This window comes from Mustela nivalis (assembly GCF_964662115.1).
Source record: "Mustela nivalis genome assembly, chromosome: 15".
NCBI classification, from domain to species: Eukaryota; Metazoa; Chordata; class Mammalia; order Carnivora; family Mustelidae; genus Mustela; species Mustela nivalis.
In genome coordinates this window covers 31,688,517-31,694,516 of record NC_139034.1, presented here as the reverse complement: position 1 = coordinate 31,694,516, position 6,000 = coordinate 31,688,517, and the positions used below count along the sequence as shown (strand labels likewise).

The following is a 6,000-nucleotide window of genomic DNA, read 5'->3' as shown; positions in this document are numbered from 1 at the left end:
CTAGAGCAATTGTAAAACTCCATCAGTTTGAAGATGCAGCATGGTGTCTGAGAAAATAAAATGTAAAATAATGTTGGCTTCAGAATCAGTGAGATGGAATAAACTTTTAAAAGCTGTCTTTTTATACAATAAAATAGTGGTACTTTACTTAAAAGGATATATTGTAAGGGCTAAATAAGATTGCCCAGAGGGCTTCGTTAGAATGTCTGGCATATAGTGAGCATTTAGTAAGTGATATTTACTTTTACTGTTGTTGTGATTATTAGTTAACCTCAGCTGAAAGATGCCTGTTCATCAGTAACATCAGTACCGAGCTCAGGATTAGTAGCTGCAACGTCTTACCTACTAGCTGATTTTTCTCTCTCACCAACCTGAACAGAAGCATGCTTATGAGTTCTCAGAACCTGCTTTCTCCATTTGGTTTTCTATTTTATCCCTGGTATAAGCCTCCTCTCCTTCCAGGTCTGAAATTCTTACCCTTCTAAGGAAAATCATGAAAAGAAAGGGGCTGTCTTGGAGACCAACACACACACACACACACACACACACACACACAAATACACAGAGGTGCTCGTCAAAGCTCTCTCTTTAACTAATATTAATCAAGATTAATATCATCACTAGGGCATTCAGTAAAATTCAAAATAATATGTCTTTCTGAGATCTAAATTTATATTTCTGTCCCATTACACATAAAATTTTTGTACCAAAGACAGATTCCTCAATGAATAGTCAGATTATCATATTAAGTCATCCCATTATTATTTTAAAAAATATAGTTACCAAATATGTAAATATTTCAAGCAAGAGGAGGAAAATCTCTTGCAATTTCTCTTTCAACTCTATGACTACCCCCATGACCACTAATGTTTATATTATTTATGGAAACCAGAAAATTGTGGGTTTTATTCTCTTTATCATATCACTCCAAAACCTCTTTCTTCCTTAGACACTTCCTATCCTTCCTTTTAAAAACTGAAAACCTTCTAGCAATCATTTTCAAACACTTCAATTTTACTAATAATCAGGGAGTCAGATTGGGAAAGACAAACACTGAGAAACGTGCATAAAGTAAGGAAATACCATCTCTTTCCAGACTCAGAACAAGGTAGATACAATTCCAAATTTCACATTTCATAGACAAAGAGGACTTTGTAGGTGACTGTATACTAAACAGTGGATGGAATATCAGATTCACTTGCCATATGTAGGATTTCACTTTTTGTCAATTGCAGGTTTCATGTCATGATTATGCATATGAGCTGTGATTACAAAATACTGAGATTTCATAAAATATGCATGAAAATAGGAACAAATGTGCACCAATATATATATAAATATATATATATTTATATATGTGTACATATATATATACACACATTTATATGTATAATATATATAATACACACATTAGCTTAGATCCTAATCCCACCCTTGCTTATTACCAAAATGGCATAAGACATGTTAGCAGAGTTGTTTCCGCTCCCTAATCCTGTCACCTATCCTGTCTAGCAGCAGAAAACAGGCCATGCCATTCCTGAGCTATCTGAAAATGATCTAGCCTCTTCCTGTTGCCACAGTCTCTTCTATTTCCGCACACAATTAGAAAGAAAATCATGGGTTGGAATGTGTCAGAAGTGGTTTTGTTGATACTCGAGATTTACCAAATCCATAATATTAGAGACTCAGTAGAAGCCCCAGTCAGTGCCTGACTGATACTGGAAATAGCCTGACAAGTTAGTAAGACTGACCCATGATATTCATTATATGCTCTAAGAATTACTTTGCCTGAACAAATTCCACATGCAATGTCAGGGCCTGGCTGGGGGAATAGGCTCAAGCTTATAGAACCAGCTCTGCAAATAGGCCATTCAAGAAACTGGCTCACCAGTAATAGATGACTGAAATTGGTCTGAAGGGCTGGCCTTTAAATACCCAGAGAGGGAAAATGAAACTGGAATTACCCAGTTAGTCTGAAAGAAAAAATAGGGAAAAAACCCTGTGAATTATGATATGACTCACCGAGAAGCACATTAGTCAGAGTGACACAGGAAAGGTTCAGTCCCAAAACTGTAAGAGTACAACCCTGGCCTGAGAAGAAAAGGGGTTATTTTAAGGGCAGATGCTGTCGCTATAGCCAGATGGTGATTAGCATGCTGGATGGAAAAGGGGAAAATCAAGCAGAGCTTTGTGGGAATTTGAAATTACTTCCATTATAGAGCGCCCATTTCTCTTGCTGGCCGTGACTTAATACAGGTCTGATCCATTCATTTAGACTCAGATTTAGAAACTTAGATTCGGGTAAGGTCACCAAGAAAGAACTATGAGGAAATGGGACCATCTTACTGCAATTCTCTAAAAATTGCACAAAAATGATAATAAATGAAGAATTTGAACCATTTCCTCAGATTGCTTTGGCCATAAAGGGTATCAGGCTGGCCCCATGAGTTGTTACTTTTAAGCATATTACTTGTTTAATGCTATACTTAATCATTGCACATGACTCTTTTAATACAAGCCTTTTTTTAAAGGAAACTCCTCATCTCCCTAGGTATCCTTGAAGGAGCTCTTTATCCAAACTCCAGTTTGTACTCTCCCAGCCTTATCTGTCTGTGTGAAGGCTAAAGTTAGGGTATTCTTTCTGAGTGTCTCCACAGGACTTCATTATGTTGTTCCCGGCATCAGTGCAGTGGGGCACAGTCCATAGTAATTAAGAGTTCCACATCTCAGGGCAGGAGGAAGGGTCACAGTTCTTGCTGGCTCCATCGTCTTGATGCTCATTGCCTTGGATGTTCAGTATCTGAACAAGGGTTTTTTTTTTAAATGGGTTTGAAAGAAATGTAGCAGGAAAGGTCCATTGTAGTTATTCTGGATCGATGATAAAGCCCCCCAAGTGGAAAGTCAAGGGAGAGGGTTGGCAGCTTTCAGATTCCACATTAAGTGCTGATTCTATGCCCATTAAGTACTGTAGATGCACAAAAGGAGGAAAACCCCATCCTGCTCTGTAGAGCTGAGAAGGGCATTTGCAGTGTCATTGGGAGAAAACAGAGAAACAAAAGAACACCTCTCAGAAAGCAGTAAGTGCTCCTTTTAAAGAAAAGGGCTAATAAGTCCTAAGGGCTCCAGAGTCCTGGCAGAAAACATCCATGGGGGATGTGGGCTGGCCATGACACTGTTAAAAGGATTGGGGATGGTGGCAAATGGAGACCTCATGCTCCATTGACAGAAGGCTTCCTCTTGGCCAGGCCAATAGTTGTCATCCACAGTGTTATGAAATATTCACTTTTTTCAGAGATGCCAGACATGAAAATGTGTGTGGGTTTATGTGTGTGTGTGTTGACAATGAATCCAGATAATATTTAATTACTAAAGAGGCCAAACAAAATGTCTGTGCCTCAAACTGCCCATCATCCTGTATTTTGTAACCCTGGGAGCTTCATTCTTTGGGACTCCCTAAAAATAAAAGATATGCATAGAAAAGATAGATTAAATAAGAAAAGAAAAAAAAACCAGTTGGTATCATAGTTCGTATATCATCTACTTCCCCAGGCCCACAAAGGCTTGGGCATATTTATTGAGGTGTTTGCTAGCTGCCATATTAGAGAAGGCTTGAAATTTTTGTGACTTAACACCAGGAAATGACATAAAATAAAAATAACACAATTATTTCTTGCTCACCTGACCGTTCAATTTGGTGTTCTGTGTGTGGGAGGAAGGCAGGGAATGGGGAGGGATGGAGTAGACTTCTTCTTGAGGGCCTACAGTCTTCACCACATGATTCTCTAGGTTGCTCTGAGAAGAGGGACTAAAAGCTTGTCTCGATTCAACCAGCCAGAAAGGCAAGGGGGATTGATCTTGAAGTTTTGATAGGCCACTTGTAGACGTGATGTATAGTACCTCCATCAATTTTGGCCAGTTGGCCAGAATTCGGTCCTCTGACTGCACCTAAATGTAGGTAAGAAAGGAAAATGTTGGTTGTATCTCAGAAAATAATAAGAAGGAAACTGGTTTGAAGAGAAAAGATCTGTGCCACTATTCGGGATTAAAATGGAATGATTCTGGCAGTAGCAAACTGGGTTTTCTCTCACCTTTGTCCCTATTTGCTGCTGTTGAGTGTTCACTACGAATCTTACCCACTTACTTCTTGGAGCTGTGCCTTTCCATAATTAATCACAATATAATTATCTAAATTTTGACTTTTGAGGATAAAGTGTCTTGTGCTCTCACATCTCTTCATAGTCTTAATTAATTACATTTTTTAAATTTCCTAAGAATATTCAGGCTTCCTCTGCTCCAAACCATGGCATTCTGACTCTGTCAAGTTTTCCAATCCTGGGCCACGTGTAACAAGCAGATGACAACTCATGGTCACCCTAGCACAGTATCAGATCAGGTGAATACCTCATTGACCTGAGGCTGGCTTTTCACTGAAGCTTTAGAGGTAGAAGCTTTAGGCAATTCATCCTATGGCATTAGCTTTGCTGTGTGGTACTCTGTTCTATCCACCCAGAGTGACAGTGTTACTTTCCAGAATTAATGCTGTGGAGCTGCCTAGAACCATGGCCTCTCAAGACTGACACACTCTGAATCCCCCATTGCTAGGAATGGTGGGCTCATACCTGCATTTTTGCTATGCGGATTATGAATGAGGATTCAGCATGAATGTAACAATACCTTACCTGGAAAACATCTTGATTCCTCTGCCATTCAGTTCAATTTATATAAATATGAATTGATGGATAAATGTGTATGTACAATGTAGTGATAATTTCCTATAGCCAGGCACCATTCTAAATGGTTTTCTTATATTAACTCCCTTAATATTCAAAACACAAATAGCATAGAGGACATGGGGAATTAGAGAGGAGAAGGGAGTTGGGGGAAATTGGAAGGGGAGGTGAACCATGAGAGACTATGGACTCTGAAAAACAATCTGAAGGTTTTGAAGGGGCGGGGGGTGGGAGGTCGTGGTACCAGGTGGTGGGTATTATAGAGGGCACGGAGTGCATGGAGCACTGGGTGTGGTGAAAAAATAATGAATACTGTTATGCCGAAAATAAATAAAAAATAAATTAAAAAATAAATCAAAGAGAAAAAAAACCAACACTGTGAATATGGTGCTGTTATTATCCCAATTTTTGAATAAGGAAACAGTTAATTACACACATCCTAAAGCAGTAATTGAGAGAGCCAGGATTTAAATATGATGCAAAAGACTCACACAATCATGTAAGAACATTGAGGGGCCAGACGAAGGGCCAAGAGAATGTATTGCTTTGTAAGGGGCAGCATCATAGCTTTTAGGTGATTAAAAGTTCTGCACAACTCTTTATTTCTGCCTTGCCCTCTACATTCCCAAAGGAATCTCAATATGGACAGGCAAAGCTTTCCAGTAATGTAAAATTGTGCATTTCACTTCTGAAGCCAGTACCACCAATCCTACCCCATCCCTTGCTAACAGTTAGTTTATGAATCGCCATGCTATGTAATGCTTGCTCCAGGGACAGGAGAAAAAGTCTCTGGGGGCTTCTAGGAAAGCATTTTTTGATTAAGAAAGGACACAAATGAAGAAAAGGAGTCTTTTTGTCTGGGTGTTGTTTTGTGATATGACAACCAGAACAGCAAGGAGCAATCTCTGATTATAAGGGATGAAAGCTTCAGGACAAAACCCAACAGGCTGAAGAGGGCAGAGAGGCAAGGAAGAAAGAACAGGGGCCCCTGGCATCTTTTTTAGATTCTAACTTAACCAACTATTGACTCACCGGCAGACTTCATCTTACGCGAAATAATAAAGTTATGTGTTGTTTTAGTCAGAGTCCAGGTTGGTGCTAGATGAGTTGCTAGTCGCCAAAAGCATTCTAACTGTACAAAGCCTGTAAAGTTAAAAGAAAAATAAGGAGATTTAAGTATTAGTAAAATGAACAAATATTTTCAAAAAGATGCAGTAATAAATAGATGAAAAGAAATGAATTGGGAATGAAAATTAATAGAAAAGAATAA

The 6,000-nt window shown here is 38.9% G+C and overlaps 1 long non-coding RNA gene across 1 annotated transcript in view; it reads right to left on the bottom strand.

Annotated features, from left to right (window-relative positions):
- Nucleotides 1-3,529: 3,529 nt before the first annotated feature.
- The window catches only part of LOC309849253, a 323,232-nt gene continuing 320,761 nt past the window's right edge, over nucleotides 3,530-6,000 (bottom strand). The window contains exons 8-9 of the long non-coding RNA XR_014303616.1: nucleotides 5,763-5,873; nucleotides 3,530-3,945 (exon numbers count right to left, since the gene is read on the bottom strand). This is a non-coding gene — a long non-coding RNA (uncharacterized lncRNA). The remainder of the gene's footprint in view (nucleotides 3,946-5,762; nucleotides 5,874-6,000) is intronic.